The sequence below is a fragment of the Moschus berezovskii genome, chromosome 4 (genome assembly GCF_049115385.1).
Source record: "Moschus berezovskii isolate FMDL1 chromosome 4, NW_MosBer_1.0, whole genome shotgun sequence".
NCBI classification, from domain to species: Eukaryota; Metazoa; Chordata; class Mammalia; order Artiodactyla; family Moschidae; genus Moschus; species Moschus berezovskii.
This window is the reverse complement of record NC_142463.1, coordinates 41,448,698-41,466,573: the sequence shown is the minus strand read 5'-3', so window position 1 is coordinate 41,466,573 and position 17,876 is coordinate 41,448,698. Positions and strand designations below refer to the sequence as shown.

Genomic DNA, 17,876 nt, shown 5'->3' with positions numbered 1-17,876 from the left:
ACTTAGAATTATTATCTATTCAATTAAACCTTCTCTATTTTCTGGCTATAACTAACATTTATTCTATATGTATGCTATGTTCTGCAAAGAACTGCCATATAGTGTAGCACTGTCCAACAAAAACGTAATGCAAGCCACAAATATGAGTAACATAAGTAATTTTAAATTTTCTAGTAGCCACATTTTTAAAAACTAATAAGAAAAAAGTAAATTAACTTTAATAATGTATTTTGTTTAATTCAAAATATACAAAATACTGCCATTTCAACATGCAGTAAATGGAAAAAAGTAATCAATTAGCTATTTTATACTTTTCAAAGTAAGTCTTCAAAATCCAGTGTTTAATTTACACTTACAGCACATGTCATTTTGGACTAGGCACATTTTAAGTACTCAAAAGCTACTTACAGTAGTGGTGACTATATTAGACAGTGCAGATGAAAAACATCTCAGTCTTTACAACAACTCTAAAAAGATTAAGGCTTCTATCATTGAAACTCAAAGAAATCAAGTACAGTTGACCCTAGAACAACAATCCCCCAACACAGTCGAGAAGCCACATATAACTTTATAGTGAGCCCTCCACATAGGCAGTTCCTGCACATCTGTGGGTTCAACCAACCACGAATCCTGTAGTACTGCAGCATGTATTTATTTATTAAAATCTCTGTATAAGTGGACCTGCCCAGTTCACATCCACATTGTTGAAGGGTCAACTGTAATTTGTTCGTAGTCAACAGCTAGACAGTGCAAAACCAGACACAAACCTTGAACTTTGGCCTCCCAATTTTATTCTTATCACATTATGCTGACCGTGCAATAAGAACACAATCCCATTTTTCAAATATAACCAAATCAATCAAATAAATTAATAGCGATGTGGCTTCACCTATAAAACGGAAGGTTTGGACAGGTGGTCTCTACATATAAGGGTTATATTTTGTGATTCACCACTAGGACAGAGAGCCCACCAAGGGGACAGAGGAGCTCAAACGGGAGGAATCGCCCCAAATCCACCCTTCTCTATACCAACTGGTTCATAAGATTCTTACTGTCACAAATCACTGTTTCCTCCGTCACGCCTTCTTCTCTAGCAAGCTATTACTCTATTCACAAAATCAAAATCATTGCAAATAAAACTGTTCACTGAAATAGCTGTGTAACAGCCTTCATTGTAGCTTTAACATGGGAGCTGGTCCAGCAAAACCATTTCTTTAAGCAACAGGGAGAAACAAAGCACACAGCCTCATCTACTGCCCAACATCCCATCATTGACAACAGGGAGACAGCTCTTTCCTAAACAGCTAGAGCTGACAGGTCGGGCTCTCAAGACAAAAAGAGGTATTTGTTGATATATCTTAACCATTATAATTTTCTCTGGATCTTTTCACACAAAATCTATTGCTTTTTCTTTGTAGCAACAAATGAATTCTTTGTTTGGTAGTAGAACATCAATCCTGCAAATTAACAAAAAACTTGTTTTACAGTGAAGATAACTGTGTGAAAATGTTCAATATTGTGCCTGGAACATAGCAATTTATGTTGGTTTCCTCTACATCACAGAGTAAGTGACATTTTCAACGAATAATGTCTGAGAAAATACCTACAATATAATGTTAAGAGGAATGAACAAATACAAACCTGATTCTAAAATGTGAATCACATCCTTTAAAAAAAAAAGAAAAAGTCTACCTCTATATGTGCACAGACAAAATGATGGAGGAAATTAACATATTAACAATGGCTATCTCTCGATGGTGATATTAGGAATGATTTAAAGCTTTGCATGTTCTGGAAGACTGTTTATAAAAATGGCTCCAGTCATTCACCTCCCCCACCTCTCACCCCTTGCCATCCACATTACTTTGTAATATTACTTCACATTTGCTCTCATCAAGAAATAATTTACTTCCACATTCCTAGAATCTGGGCTGGTCTTGTACTTGCTTTGAACAACAGAGGGTGTTATGGGCTGAATGTTCGTGTCCCTCCCCCCAGTTCGTATTTGTAGCCCTAAACCCTAATGTTACAGTATTTGGAGATGGGGGATTTGCAAGATAATTAGATGTACATGAGATTAGGAGGGTGAGGCCCCCATGATGGGACTAATGTCCTTATAAGAAGACAAGGACATCTCTTTCTCTCTCTGTCATGTGAAGATTCAGCAATATGGTAGCCACCTGCAAGCCAGGAAGAGGGCCCTCACCAGGAATGGAATCAGCAGGCACCTTGTTCTTAAAATTCTCAGTCTCCCGAACTGTGAGAAATACATCTGTTATTTAAGCCACCCAATCTATGGTTGGACTAAGACAGAGGGAAAGTGACACCGTACCAGATCCAAGTGTAGGCCCAGACCTTGTGGAATTCTGCTTGCTCTCTTGGCTTCCTTTTCCTTCCCTAGGTTAGCCTGCCACAGGATGGGAGACCACAGCGAGAAGCCGGTTCAGTCACTCTAGATATGGGAGCAAATGTCACCAACAACAGCAGATTTTTTGGCCCAGATCAGAACCGCCCGGCTGAGCCCACTCACTAACCAAAATAATTGTGAGCTGAATAAATGTATACTGTCTCAAGTCTGGGGTTGGTTTATAACATAGCAAACCTAATTGATAAATATGTATTTTCCAGAGTTTCTACAACAAAAAGCATAACATTCATTTAAAGGACAAAAAGCAACCTTTTTTGACAAATCAGTCATGGTCATTGACAGGAGGAGCTTACAGTCTAAGAACAAAAGAGTGGATCGATACTCGGATGGAAGTATCTATTGGGTACACTGGAGGTCCAGAGAACAGAGCTGTCAAATCATGGGGGTGGGGCAGGGTAGCATATTTGATTTGGATACTAGTTTCAAGAATGTGTTAACTTTATAAAAATTCATCAACTGTATACTTAGAAATTGTATGTACTTTTCCATATACTTAGAAGCTTAAAAATTCAATTATTTTTAGGGCATTATCATACTCACAAATCAATATGAAGAATTCTGACGCCAAAGTTTACCAGTTCATCTCCTGAGAACACTGTCAATTTCCTACTCATGTAATGTTCTTACTTTTATATATTGCCAATTTGGCCTTTTCCCAATGTTGTCATTAGTTATAAATTTCTCATGTTGGAGTTAAGCTTTTTAAAAAATGATATGTTTCAGTTGTACATTATAATTTGATATCTATACACACTACATAGGAGTAACTCCCCAAAATCTGTTCCCATCCATTACCATACAGTTAACTCCCTGCATCCCATTCACCCACCATCAGTTCTCTGTATTTATCTTTGTTTTTGCTTTGCTTTATTTGTACATCTTTTTGCTTTTTGTTCCACATGAGTGAAATCATATTTGTCTTTTTCTTTCTGACTGATTTCACTTAGCAAAATACCCATAAGTACATCCTTACTGTCACAAATGGCAAAGATTTATTCTTTTTATAACTGAGTAATATTCCTGTGTATGTGCATGTGTGAGTGTTTATGTGTACATACACCATATTTTCCTTATCCATTTATCCATGAATGAAAACTTAGGTTACTTTCATATTTTTGCTATAGTAAATAATGCTGCTATGTACATAGGGATAGAAGAATCTTATTGAATTAGTATTTTCCTATTCTTTGAAGAAACACCCCAAAGTAGATTCGCTGGATCATATGATAATTCTATTCTTGATTTTTCAAGGTCTCTCCATAATGTTTTACATAGCGGCTGCACCAATTTAAAATCCCACAAACAAGTATACGAGTTCCCTTTTCTCTACATCTTCTCCAATATTTCTTATTTATTGTCTTTTTGATAATAGCCATTCTAACCGGTGTAAGGTGATATACCCTTGTGGTTTTACTAGAACTTCATTAATATTTAGTGATGTTGAACAGACTTTATGTGCTTATTGGCCAGCTCTATGTCTTCTTTGGAAAAATGTCTATACAGAGCCTCCACTAATTTTTTAATCAGGTTGTTTGGTTTTTTGTTGTTGAGGTATATGAGATTTTTATATTAGACATTAAGTATAAATCAGGTATATGATTTGAAAATATATGCTCTCATTGAGTAGGTTGCCTTCTCATTTTGATGATGGTTGCTTTTGCTGTGCAGGAGCTTTTTATACTTTGATGCACTCTCATTTGTTTATTTTTGCCCTTGGTTCCCTTGCCTTTAGAGGCAGATCCACAGAAACATCACTAAAACTAATGTCAATGAGGTTACTACCTATGTTTTCTTCCATCAGTTTTATGATTTCAGGTCTTACATCTGAGTCAATCCATTTTGAATTATTTTTTGTGTGATACAGTTTTAGTCTTTTACATGTGGCTGTCCAGTTTTCACAACATTTATTGAAGAGACTTCCCTTTCTCCATTTTATATTCTTGGTTCTTTTGTAAATTAATTGTCAGTATACATATGGCTTTATTCCTGCGCTCTCAACTTAGTTCCATTGATCTGTGAGTCCATTTTTGTGTCAAACCTATACTGTTTTGATTACTATAGCTTTGTAATATAGTTTGAAATCAGGGAGCATGATACCTCCAGGTTTGTTCTTTTTTCTCAAGATTGCTTTGACTATTTGGGATCTTTATGGTTCTACACAGTTTTGTGAAATATGCCATGGAATTCTGATAAGGATTTCTTTCAACCTGTGGATTGTTTGGGGTAGTATGGACATTTTAACAACATTAATTCTTCCAATCCATGAAGACAAAATATCTTCCCATTTATTTGTGTCTTCTATTCCTTTCACCAATGTACAAGTCTTCCACCTCCGTGGTTAGATTTATATCCAACTATTTTATTCCTGTCAATTCAATTGTAATAAATTCTTAATTTTTCTTTCTGATAGTATATTATTGGCATATAGAAATGTCACATATTTCTGCATATTAACTTTGTATCTTGCAACTTTACTGATTCATTGATAAGTTCTAACAGCTCTCTGGTGGAGTCTTTAATGTATAGTATCATGTAATCTACAAATAGTGATAGTTTTACTTATTTTCTGATTTGCATGCCTTCTATTTCTTTTTCTTGCCTAACTGCTGTAACTAGGTCTTCCAAAACTATGTTGAATAAAAGCGATGAGAATGGGCATATTTGCCTTGTTCCTGATTTTAGAGAAAATGCTTTCAGCTTTTCACTTTTGACTATGATGTTAGCTATCTGTTTCTTATATATGGCTTTTATTATGTTGAGGAACATTTCCTCTATGCCTACTTTATTGAGAATTTTTATCATTAATGGTTGAATTTTATCCAATGTTTTTTCTTCTTCTATTGAGATAATCATATGATTTTTAACCTTTATTTTGTTAATGTAGTGTATCATGTTGATTTGCAAATGTTGAACCATCCCTGCACTCCTGGAATAAGTTCCATTTGAGTGCAGTATATGACACTTCCAATGTATTGTTGAAATTGGTTTACTAATATTTTGTTAAAGACTTTTACATCTATGTTCATCAAGAATTCAGTTCAGTTCAGTCGCTCAGTCGTGTCCGACTCTCCGCGACCCCCACAGCACGCCAGGCCTCCCTGTCCATCACCAACTCCCGGAGTTCACTCAAACTCATGTCATGTTCATCAAGAATATTGACCTGTAATTTTCTTTTGTGGTGTCCTTGTCCAGTTTTGATTATCAGGATAATGCTGGCCTTGTAAAACGTGTTTTGAAGTATTCCCTTCTCTTCAATTTTTTTTAAGAGTTTGAGAAGGATAGTTGTTAAATTCTGGTGAAGCTGTCTGGTGACAAATTTATGCTTTTTGGGAGGTTTCTGATTACTGATTCAAATTCCTTACTCCTTACTAGTAAGTGGTCTATTCAGGTTTTCTATTTCCTTATTTCAGTTTTGAGGCTTCCCTGGTGGCTCAGAGGTTAAAGCGTCTGCCTCCAATGCAGGAGACCCAGGTTCGATCCCTGGGTTGGGAAGATCCCTGGAGAAGGAAATGGCAACCCACTCCAGTACTCTTGCCTGGAGAATCCCATGGACGGAGGAGCCTGGTAGGCAACAGTCCATGGGGTCTCAAAGAGTCGGATACGACTGAGTGACTTCACTTTCACTTATTTCAGTTTTGGTAGACTACAAGTTTCTAGGAATTTGTCCATTTCTTTTTGCCCAATTTGTTGGCATGTAATTGTCCACAGTACTCTTATGATCCTTTATATTTCTGTGGTATCAGCTGTAACTTACACTCTTTCATTCCGATTTTATTTATCTGAGCACTCTTTTTCTTGGTTAGTCTAAGTAAAGCTTTGTCTATTTTGCTTATCTTTTCAAAGAACCAGCTCTTAGTTTAATTGATCTTTTCTATTGTCTTTCTAGCCTTCATTTTATTTCTGCTCTGATTTTTATTTCCACTTTGATCCCTCCTACTATTAGTAACTTTGGGCTTCATTTGTTCTTCTAGTTCCTTTCAGTTCAGTTCAGTCGCTCAGTCGTGTCCGAATTTTTGCGACCCCATGAATCACAGCACACCAGGCCTCTCTGTCTATCACCAACTCCCAGAGTTTACTCAAACTTATGTCCATCAAGTCGGTGATGCCATCCAGCCATCTCATTCTCTGTCGTCCCCGTCTCCTCCCACCCCCAATCCCTCCTAGCATCAGACTCTTTTCCATTGAGTCAACTCTCGTTCCTTTAGGTGTACAAATTGTTTATTTGAGATTTTTCTTGTTTCTTGAGGTAAGCCTTTATTGCTGTGAACGTCTCTCTCAGAATTGCTCTTGCTGTATCCTATATAGTTTAGTATGTCATATTTCTGTTGTCATTTGTCACTATGCCTAGATATTTTTTCTCTTTTAATCTCCATACTTTTGTGGGTTTTCCAGTTTTCTTCCTGTATTCCATTTTTAGTTTCATACCACTTTGGAAGGAAAAAATATTTGAGATGATTTCAGTTTTCTTGAATGTACTGACATTTGTTCTTTGGGTGAAACTGTGATCTATCCTGGAGAATATTCTAGGTGCACTTGAGAAGAATGTGTATTCTGATGCTTTTGGATGAAGGGTTCTATTCATATCTATTAAGTCAATCTAGTCTAATGTGTCATTTAAGGCTGAAGTTTCTTTATTGATTTTCTGTCAGGATGATCTATCCATTACTGTAAGTGGGTTTTAAACTCCCCTTCCAATATTATGCTGTTTTCAATTTCTCCCATTAAGTCTGTTAATGTCTGCTTTATATATCTTGGTCCTTCTATGTAGGGTACCTTGGACTGCAAGGAGATCCAACCAGTCCATTTTAAAGGAGATCAGTCCTGGGTGTTCATTGGAAGGACTGATGCTAAAGCTGAAACTCCAATACTTTGGCCACCTCATGTGACGAGTTGACTCACTGGAAAAGACTCTGATGCTGGGACGGATTGGGGGCGGGAGGAGACAGGGACGGCAGAGAATGAGATGGCTGGATGGCATCACCGACTCAATGGACATGATTTTGAGTGAACTCTGGGAGTTGGTGATGGACAGGGAGGCCTGGCGTGCCGTGATTCATGGGGTCACAAAGAGTCGGACACGACTGAGCGACTGAACTGAACTGAACTGATGTAGAGTACATATATTTTTATATATGGTACACCTTCTTGCTGAGTCCCCTAATATTGTAATTTTAATCTTACTACTTTGTATTTTAATGTTCATACTTGCTTTATAAGTGATTGATCCAATACCTTTACTATATATTTACCTTTCTAATGAGACTTTTACTTTTGTATGTTTTCTTATTAGTGCCTTTTTTTTATTTCAGCTTAGAGAAGCTGGAATTTCATGTAAGACCAATTTAGTGGTAATGAACTCCTTCAGCTTTTGCTTATCTGTAACTTATCTTTCCTTCAATTCTGAATGATAATCCTTTCAAGTAGAAAATTCTTGGTTGGAATCTTTTTTCCTTTCTTCCCTTTGAATATGTTAAGGTACTCCCTTCTGACCTGTAAAGTTTCTGCTAAAATATCTGATAAGCCTTATGTAGTTTCCCTTGTATATAAGTTGTTTTTCTCTTGCTGTTTTTAAAATTCTCTCCTTACCCTTAATTTTTATCACTGATATTATAAAGTATCTTGATGTGGTTCTCTTTGGGTTCATCATTTTTGGAACTTTCTGGGTTTCCTGGACCTGGATGCCTATTTCTTTCCTCAAATTAAGGAAGTTTACAGCCATTATTTCTTCAATTAATTTTTCTCCCTTTTTCTGTCTTCTCCTTATGGGACTCCTATAATGTAAATATTATTCTGCTTGATGTTGTTCCAGAGGTCTCTTAAGGTGTCTTCACCTTTTTAAATTGTTTTTTCACTTCGAAGCTCTGTCCAAGTGATTTCCATTGATTTGTCTCACTGATTCATTCTTCCGCTTCATCCAGTCTGCTGTTAAACACTTAAAGTGTATTTTCCAGTTCAGTTATGACTTCTGTTTGATACTTCCTTATATTTTCTATCTCTTTGTTGAAGTTCTCACTGTTTTCAACCATTTGTCTCCCAAAGTTGGTGAGCGTCTTTATAATCATCATTTTGAACTCTTTATCACATAGGCTGCTTATCTTCCCATTTCTGCAGTGGCAGTTCCTTTTCTGTTTGAAAATCAGTCTGCAGACCCTAGTTTGTTGACTACTGCTAGCATATTAATGTGCCCAAGAGGTAAAGGATATTGCTAATGGGGATCTCACAGGTCAAAAAGCTGTAATATTGGTGGGCACAGATTGAGCATTTAGAAGCTGTTAGGGCACTCACCCCCTAACCCAAAGACTCCCATTCTAGAATAAGTTGGTCATGGAATGGGTTCGATTGACACTAGGTCACCCTCCAACTTGAGAAGATTTCTGTTCAATGAGGCACACTGTAAAATACCACACAATCCCCAACCACATGGAACATCCCTCTCATGTATTAATTTGGCTCCAAAAGACCCAAACTTGGCTAAAAGATATGGGATCCTTAAAAATCCAAAGAGTTAAATACACCATCTTTCAGCACAACTGTTTATTTTATTTCTAAGAATTATATGGTCTCAGAAACTGTGGATATCTACAAAAATGGCAAAATCTTACTTAAAACAACCTAGAATTACAATAGCCACTATGAGGACTGTTACTTTAGACAAGATCATTAATTTACGATGTGCGCTTGACAGTAAGGATTCCCATAACAAGCAAACAGAATGGAATTCCTAGTTTAATCTGGTATGTAGAAAATTCTAAAAAGCTTCAAGATTCAAAATATCTTCATTGAAAGACCTGTCGCAAAAAGGTAATGAAAAATTAAAGATATAAAAGATACCCAAAGTAAAAGAATCTAATACTAAACTGAGACAAACGCCTACTGCTCCCCTCTATCCTTTTTTGAGTACTCATTCTAGTAATCCTTTGTCTGAATTGCCTTTTCACTTTAAAGACTGTAAAACAGTTACTTTTTAATCCTTGGTCAAAGACCAAACTCAGGGCTATAGTTAAAGAATTTCCAAAACCCAAGGAGGACACTCAAAAATTTTTGTAAATGGATTATATTCAGAATCTGATATTAAAAAAAAAAAAAAAATGAGGCCCTCTCCCTTAAGCTACAGTAAAACTATGTACCCAGAGAGGAATTTTTTTTTTTACTAAAGCCCTTGTGAAAAGATTTAGGACTGAACCAACCTATGATGTCTTTCAAGTTGCAAAACATTTCTTTAAGAAATTAAAAGCAACTATCCTTGTCTTATGAATCAGGTCTTTATAAGACCCAAGATGGAACTCCAGAAACAACTAAAAAATCTTCAACCTTCCCCTGTGTATCTCAAAAGGTTATTGTGTGGTAAGTATTGTTAAAATTCTGGTCTTAGTGAATAAAAGTCCTTCTTGAAAGACTCGCATTCTTTCCCTGAGCTTTTGAGATATAAATGTTCTACTTGGTATTCTCAGAAAACTCTTATATTCCTATCTAGGTCATTTGTTTAAAATGCAAACTTCAAGGAGGTAATTCTTATCAGAAAAAAAACAAAAAGGAGGGAAGGTTATTTGGAACTTGGGCAAAAGAAAAATCTTTAATTTCTACTCCACAAACATTAGTAGAAAGCTGTAGCTCTGAGCAAGTGAACTTAACTTATTCCAACTGCCAAAACATAATTTAGATCCAACTGTTCTTTTATAACTAAGTTTTATAAGTTTTGTATTATCATACCTGTCTTATGTCTAAAATTTTAAAACAAAGGCTATATGGTTACTGTTTGCATTTGTGTTTATATGTTAATATGTTTATAGATGTGTGATATTTTTCTGTCTCTGAATGGTATTGCCAAAATCGATCTGCTAAAGAGCTCTATTTAGTTGGGTTGAAAGTCAAGCACTTTTAAGGACTGAGTACTCCAAAACTCTCAGAAATACAGAAACAAACCAAAATGTTTTTCAAGTTCATGTGATCTGGAATAATCTTGGTTAAATAAAAACTAGTTTGTCTGTTGCATTAATTAAAATAAGTATATATTCAGAATTATCAGCATTAAAAACAATGCAGGTTAATGCTCAACATCACTCATTATTAGAGAAATGCAAATCAAAACTACAATGAGATATCACCTTACCCTGGTCAGAATGACCATCATCAAAAAATCTACAAACAATAAGTGCTGGAGAGGGTATGGAGAAAAGGGAACCCTCTTGTACTGTTGGTGGGAATGTAAATTGATACAGCCACTATGGAAAACAGTAGAGATTCCTTAAAAAACTAGGAATAAAACCACCATATGATACAACAATCCCACTACTAGGCATATACCCTAAGGAAACCAAAATTGAAAAAGACACATGTACCACAATGTTTGTTGTAGTTCTATTTACAATAGCTAGGACATGGAAGCAACCTAGATGTCCATCAACAGACGAATAGATAAAGAAGCTGTGGTACATATATACAATGGAATATTCCGTTCCGTTCCGTTCTGTTGCTCAGTCGTGTCCGACTCTATGCGACCCCATGGACTGTAGCCTACCAGGCTTCTCCGTCCATGGGATTCTCCAGGTAAGAATACTGGAGTGGGTTACCGTTTCCTTCTCCAGGGGATCTTCCTGACCCAGGGATCGAACCCAGGTCTCCCGCATTGGAGGCAGACGCTTTAACCTCTGAGCCACCATGGAAGCCCCTTACTCAGCCATAAAAAGGAATGCAATTGAGTCAGAACTAATGAGGCGGATGAATCTAGAGCCTTTTACACAGAGTGAACTAAGAAAGAGAAAGACAAATCTCATGGACTAATGCAGAGATATGGAATCTAGAAAGATGGCACTGAGAAACCTATTTGCAGAACAGCAGTGGAGACACAGACACTGGAAACAGACTATGGGCACAGCTGGTGCCGGGAGGAAGGGCAGGGTGTGGGACATGGAGAGTAACGTGGCAACATGCATTACCATATGTAAAACAGACAGCCAATGGAGACTGTTCGTATGACTCAGAGAACTCAAACCAGAGCTCAGTAACAACCTACAGTGGGGGATGCGGAGGGAGGTGGGAGGGGACAGGAGTTAACCTGTGGCTGATCAATGTTGATGTTTGGTAGAGAGCAACACAATACTATAAAGCAATTATCCTTCCATTAAAAAATGAATAAATTAATTTTTTAAATGCAGGTTAAAAAAGAAAAAACTAATAATGCAGATGCACAGCTTTATTCTACTTGGGTTTATTGGTCAAATAAGTTCATGTCATCTCTTAAAAAATTTGCCAGCAAGAAAAGTAGCTTGGAATGATGGCTGATTTTTCTAAAGTCTCACTAAGTTTTTTGGAGTAGCCTCAACATATTTAAAGAAAGCAAGTGTATTAAATAGATGCAAGCAGGATAAAAGTTTTTAGATGAACTTTTTAAATAACTTAAATCTTCTTGGAAACTTAAAACTTCAGAATTTCACTAAGTTAAATGATGGAAATTTATTGAATATCAAGGTCATTTCTAAATAAGATAAACTAATAAAAAATTAACTATTAAACAGTAGTTATGTTTTGGCTTCCTACTGCAGAGAAACTAAAACTACATTTGAATTTATTAGTAAACATGTCTCGTGCCACATTAAAAGCTGCAATGAGTAAACATATGTTTCTAGAAATTACAAAATGTACTCATAATTTTGCCAATCTAAATAATGTTGGCATAACATACAGTTCATAATTGTCTACTTCTTTGTTTTCAGTTTAAAAAAAAAAAGCTTTTTAAGGGTCAAAATGGGGAAGGAAATGGCAAACCACTCCAGTATTCTTGCCTGGATAATCCCATGAACAGAGGAACCTGGCAGTCTACAATCCATGGGGTCACGAAAGAGTTGGACACAATTTAGTGACTAAACAACAAACAACGGTTAAAAATTCTAGTATATATAATTAAAACTACTAAAAATAATATGAAAAACACTTCCATAAACAAGGAAAGTAGGATGTGTGTTTTCAGTAGAAGAAGGTATGAGAAATAGAGATGCACTTTTTGTTAAAGAAAAAAAAGTTAAGGAAATCTTTTCTCTTAAGCTATCTATGATTTATCTCAATTTAGTTAAATTTATCTCAATTTAGTTTAGAAGTTAATGGGCTTCCCAGGTGGTGCCAGTGGTAAAGAACCCGCCTGTCAATGAAGGAAACATAAGAGATGCAGGTTCAGTCCCTGGGTCGGCAAGATCCCCTGGAGGAGGGCATAGCAACACACTCCAGTATTCTTGCCTGGAGAATCCCATGGACAGAGAAACCTGGCAAGCTGCAGTCCAGAGGGCTGCAAAGAGTCAGACATGACTGAAGTGACTTAGCATGCATGCATGCATACATGCATAGTTGCTGTGTGGGCTTTGGGCTTATAAATGCCTTGATGGCTGGTGCATAATGAGCAATGCCTCTTAGGTCACCTAACTGTGCCCTAACTGTTCACAAACTGGAACACTTCCCTGATCAACCCTGGACCTCACGATTCAGAATTAGCTCCCCTTTACAGGGCCCTAATTCCTCAGTTCAGTTCAGTCGCTCAGTCATGTCCAACTCTTTGCGACCCCATGAACCACAGCACGCCAGGCCTCCCTGTCCATCACCAACTCCCGGAGTCCACCCAAACCCATGTCCATCAAGTCAGTGATGCCATCCAAAATCTCATCCTCTGTCATCCCCTTCTCCTCCTGCCCTCAATCTTTCCCAGCATCAGGGTCTTTGCAAATGAGTCAGCTCTTCGCATCAGGTGGCCAAAGTATTGGAATTTCAGTTTCAATATCAGTCCTTCCAATGAACACCCAGGACTGATATCCTTTAGAATGGACTGGGTGGATCTCCTTGCAGTCCAAGGGACTCTCAAGAGTCTTCTCCAACACCACAGTTCAAAAGCATCAATTCTTCAGCGCTCAGCTTTCTTTACAGTCCAACTCTCATATCCATACATGATCACTGGAAAAACCACAGCCTGTGCTGGACGTTTGTTGGCAAAGTAATGTCTCTGCTTTTTAATATGCTGTCTAGGTTAGTCATAACTTTCCTTCCAAGGAGCAAGCGTCTTTTAATTTCATGGCTGCAATCACCATCTGCAATGATTTTGGAGCCCAGTTAGGAATAAATAAAAATAAGGCTATAATTAGGAATATCTCCTTAACTCCTGAAACCACTGCAGAATCCTATGCTAAAGCAATAACTGCCCCCAAAATTCCTTAGACTCTCTGGCCAAAGTTGTTCTTGATAACTGGATAGTCCTTGATTATCTTTTAACTGAGCAAAGAGATATCTGTGCTATGGTCACCACCACCTGTTGCACCTGGATTAACACTTCTGTGGAAGCTGAAACTCAATTACTTAGGATCACTGAGCAAGCCACCTGGCTTAGAAAGTAACTCCTTCAATGAGGAGTTATTTAATTTTGATTGATTTATGTCTTGGGGACCATGGCTCCAAAGGGCATCCAGACATTGAGAATTACCCTGCTTATAATGGTGGTATCAGTCCTCCTGGTATGCTGTATTCTTTCAAAAGCTTTAAAGGCATGTTTGCATCCTGGCACTAGTGGTAAAGAATCCGCCTGTCAATACAGGAGACGCATAAGACACTGGTTCAATCCCCAGGTCAAGAAGATCCCTTGGAGTAGAAAACAGCAACCTGATCAGTATTCTTGCGTGGAAGATCAACGAGCAGAGGAGCCTGTCGGACTACAGTCCATGGGGCTGCAAAGAGTTAGACACAACTGAGTACCACCACCACCACTCTAGGAGCTGCTAACCACCAAGCAAATGTTCTTCATAAGACTAGAACATCAGGAAAGGAACAATGAAAATGACTGACTTTAAAAATGTAAACCTGAAATCATGACCTGTGAATACCACAGAAATTCAGCAAAAAAACAGTCATGACCTGTGAATATCACACAGAGGATCAATAAAAGCTATGAGAACCACAGAGCAGTGACTAAGAGTGGTGCTTTGAATTTTGATCACATCTTTCAGGCTGAGAGTCTGAACAAAAAAGTGAAATCGTTAAAAAAGAAATAACACGCCCAAAATGGAATCACTTATGCTAAGCCCCATGTCAACAAACTAAGATAATATCTAACCTAATGGCAGCTTCAGCCTCTCCCAGGAATGTGACCTTTAACCAATCAATCCTGGATTACCTGGTTGGCACTAGTGAGGTAATCTGCCAGACAGACCCCACCTTTCCCCAAAGAAAGGTGACTTTGCCTGAAATAACCTGTTCTTTAGAAATTTCCTTTTTCCATCCCCTTCTGCCTATAAAAGCCTTTCATTTTGTACAGCTCCTCCGAGCTCCTTTCCAATTGTTAGAAGGAGGACTGCCCGATTCATGAATCACTGAATAAAGCCAAATAGAGCTTCAAATTTACTCAGATGGATTTTGGTGTTTTTTAAAAAACAAAGTCAATTTATACCCTAACCACTATATTATTTATTTTCTTTGGATTTGAATTGTCGTCCGAAATCATAAATACTGACCAGTTAAAGGTAGAGTTGGAATTGTTAAAGTGTCAGTTTCTAGAACTTTTTTTTTTTTTGGCTGCACCACAGTTTGGAGATCTCAGTCCCCCAAACAGGGACTGAACCCAGATCACAGCAGAGAAAGCACAGTATCCTAACCTCCAGATCACCAAGGAACCCCCCTAGATCTTCTTTTAATAGCTGAAGGCCTGGTTATTATTATGAAATATTATTCATGGGGTCGCAGAGTCGGACACGACTGAGCAACTGAACTGAACAGTATTTCACAAACACTAAAAAATATGGAAAGCGGGCAGTCACATGTGAAAAAGAAAATATGATCTCAGCAAGGGAAAGCACGTATATGGAAATATAAAGATACACACAGAAAAGAAATACACTTTCTGTTGTCATTGTTGTTTAGTCGCCCAGCCATGTCTGACTCTGTGACCCTCTGGACAGCAGCACATCAGGCCTCCCCGTCCCTCACCATCTCCTGAAGTTTGCCCAAGTTCATGTCCATTGCACTGGTGATGCCATCCAGCCATCTCATCCTCTGACACCCTCTTCTTCTTCTGCCGTCAATCTTCCCCAGCATCAGGGACTTTTCCAATGAGTCATCTGGTTGCATCAGATGACCAAAATACTTCAGCATCAGTCCTTCCAACAAACATTCAGGGTTGATTTCCCTTAAGATTGACTGGTTTGATCGCCATACTGTCCAATGGACTCTCAGGAGTCTTCTCCAGCACCACAGTTGGAAGGCATCAATTGTTTGGCGCTATGACTTCTTCATGGTCCAGCTCTCACAACTGTACATGACCACTGGGAAGACCACAGCCTTGACTATATGGAACTTTCTTGGCAGAGAAATGTCTCTGCTTTCCAACACACTGTTTAGATTTGTCATAGATTTCCTGCCAAGCAGCAACTGTCTTCTGATTTCATGCCTGCAGTCACCATCCACAATGATTTTAGAGCCCAAGAAAAGGAAATCTGTCACTATTTCCACCTTTTCCCCTTCTATTTGCCACTAAGTAATGGGACTCACTGGAAAAGACTCTGATGCTGGGAGGGATTGGGGGCAGGAGGAGAAGGGGACGACAGAGAATAAGATGGCTGGATGGCATCACCGACTTGATGGAGGTGGGTTTGAGTGAACTCCGGGAGTTGGTGATGGACAGGGAGGCCTGGTGTGCTGTGATTCATGGGGTCGCAAAGAGTCGGACACGACTGAGCGACTAAACTGAACTGAACTGAATGGGGCCGGATGCCATGGTCTTAGTTTTTCTAATATTTAGTTTCAAGCAAGCTCTTTCACTCTCCTCCTCCACCCTCATCAAGAGGCTCTTTAGTTCCTCTTCTTTTTCTGCCTTTAGAGTGGTATCCCCATACCACTCTACATGCATACATACATACATAGAAAGTGTATACCACTTTCTATGGGGACACAATTATTTTAAGAAAAATTATCTCTAAAGCATGGGTTAATGAACATTTTACAGGTTTCCACTGTGCTTTTCCTAACTTTCGGGGGGGAGCATATATTCTTTTTAGTTACACAGTACTGAGTACCTCTATGTGTCAGGCACACCACCAGGTGCTTTGTACACACTATTTCTAATCTTACAATAACCCTTTGAATTGACTATAGGCATACCTCAGAGATGTCACAGGTTTGACTCCAGGATGACTCCAATAAAGTGAATATCAAAATAAAGCAAGTCATACAATTTTCACATAAAAGTTATATTTACACTATACCATAATCTATTAAGTGTACGATAGCAGTATGTCTTAAAAAACAATGTACTTTAAAACGTACTTTATTGCTAAAACAAAAAAATGCTAACCACCACCTGAGCTTTCAGCATGTTGTAAAATTTTTGCAAGAGCAACATCAAAGATCACTGACCACATATTACCATAGCAAATATAACAAAAATGAAAAAAGTTCAAAATATTGCAAAATGTGACACAAAAACACAAAGTGAGAAAATGTGGCTGGGAAAATGCTGCTCAACCCAGGGTTGCTGCCAACTTTCAACTTGTAAAAAAATATATAAAAAATACACAGTATCTGCAGAGTGCAATAGAATGAAGCGTACCTGAATTACTCTCTCGGTTTTGAAAATGAGAAAACTGAGACTCAGAGACTCAAAGTGCCCATCTTGGCAGTCTCTGAGAGCAGGGACCCAAACACGGCTGTCTTCTCTTTCACCTCCGTCCCTCCTTTCTTCTCTTCTTTCCTTTTTTCTTCTCCCTTCCTCCTTTTTACAGTATATTTTGAAGGTCTGTGGTCTGGCTGAATTTAATCTAGTAATTTAAAGTATTGGAAGTGACATGAAAGGGAAAACATAGAAGGCTCTGAGGGCGTGTTATAAGGCAGGGCATGGGGAGGGGCCTAGGGTAAGAGAAACTCCTCCTGAGGAAGCTTCTGCTTAAAAGAGGAGTAGAAGAACCGAGGGCTGGGCGAGAGGAAGGCAAGTAGATTCCAAGCAGAAGGAACAGCATTTTGGGAACTCAAAATTTAGCCTTTAAGAAAGTCAAATGCATCCGACGTGACTTAATGACTCACTGCCAAGTCCAAGGTGTATGTGTCTGTGTGTGTCTGAGTGTATGCCTTTGTGTGTGTGTGTTTATACATAAAATACCCTCACCACGTCATCAGTAGGCCAAGCCTTGCAGCAGCAGGAGGGGAAACGGAGATATCTCCCACTGTTTCTTCTTACCGCCCCACCCGACCCCAATTAAGGCAAGTACCCTCCCCTGCCACCCTCTTTCTTGAGTCCTCTTTTTTAAACACGAGTTCCCAGATTTTCCCCATTCATTTCACAGCAGCAGAACTCACAGCTGGGTTCAATCTCTGCACCATCACCCCCAGTTTGAAAAAAAGTATTCTAAATTTAAACCATACAGCACCAAACTAAAAATGGCTTAGAAATGGGAACAGATGTACCTTGTGCTGGGCCCTTGTTAGATTT

At 38.2% G+C, this 17,876-nt stretch overlaps 1 protein-coding gene and 1 non-coding gene across 2 annotated transcripts in view; one reads left to right on the top strand and one right to left on the bottom strand.

Annotated features, from left to right (window-relative positions):
- Positions 1 to 17,876, bottom strand: part of DNAJC6 (DnaJ heat shock protein family (Hsp40) member C6) — a 180,763-nt gene that overhangs the window by 133,755 nt on the left and 29,132 nt on the right. The gene's annotated exons all lie outside the window — the stretch shown is intronic.
- Positions 5,849 to 5,920, top strand: TRNAW-CCA (transfer RNA tryptophan (anticodon CCA)). Its single transcript has one exon. It is a non-coding gene; the product is annotated as a tRNA-Trp (tRNA).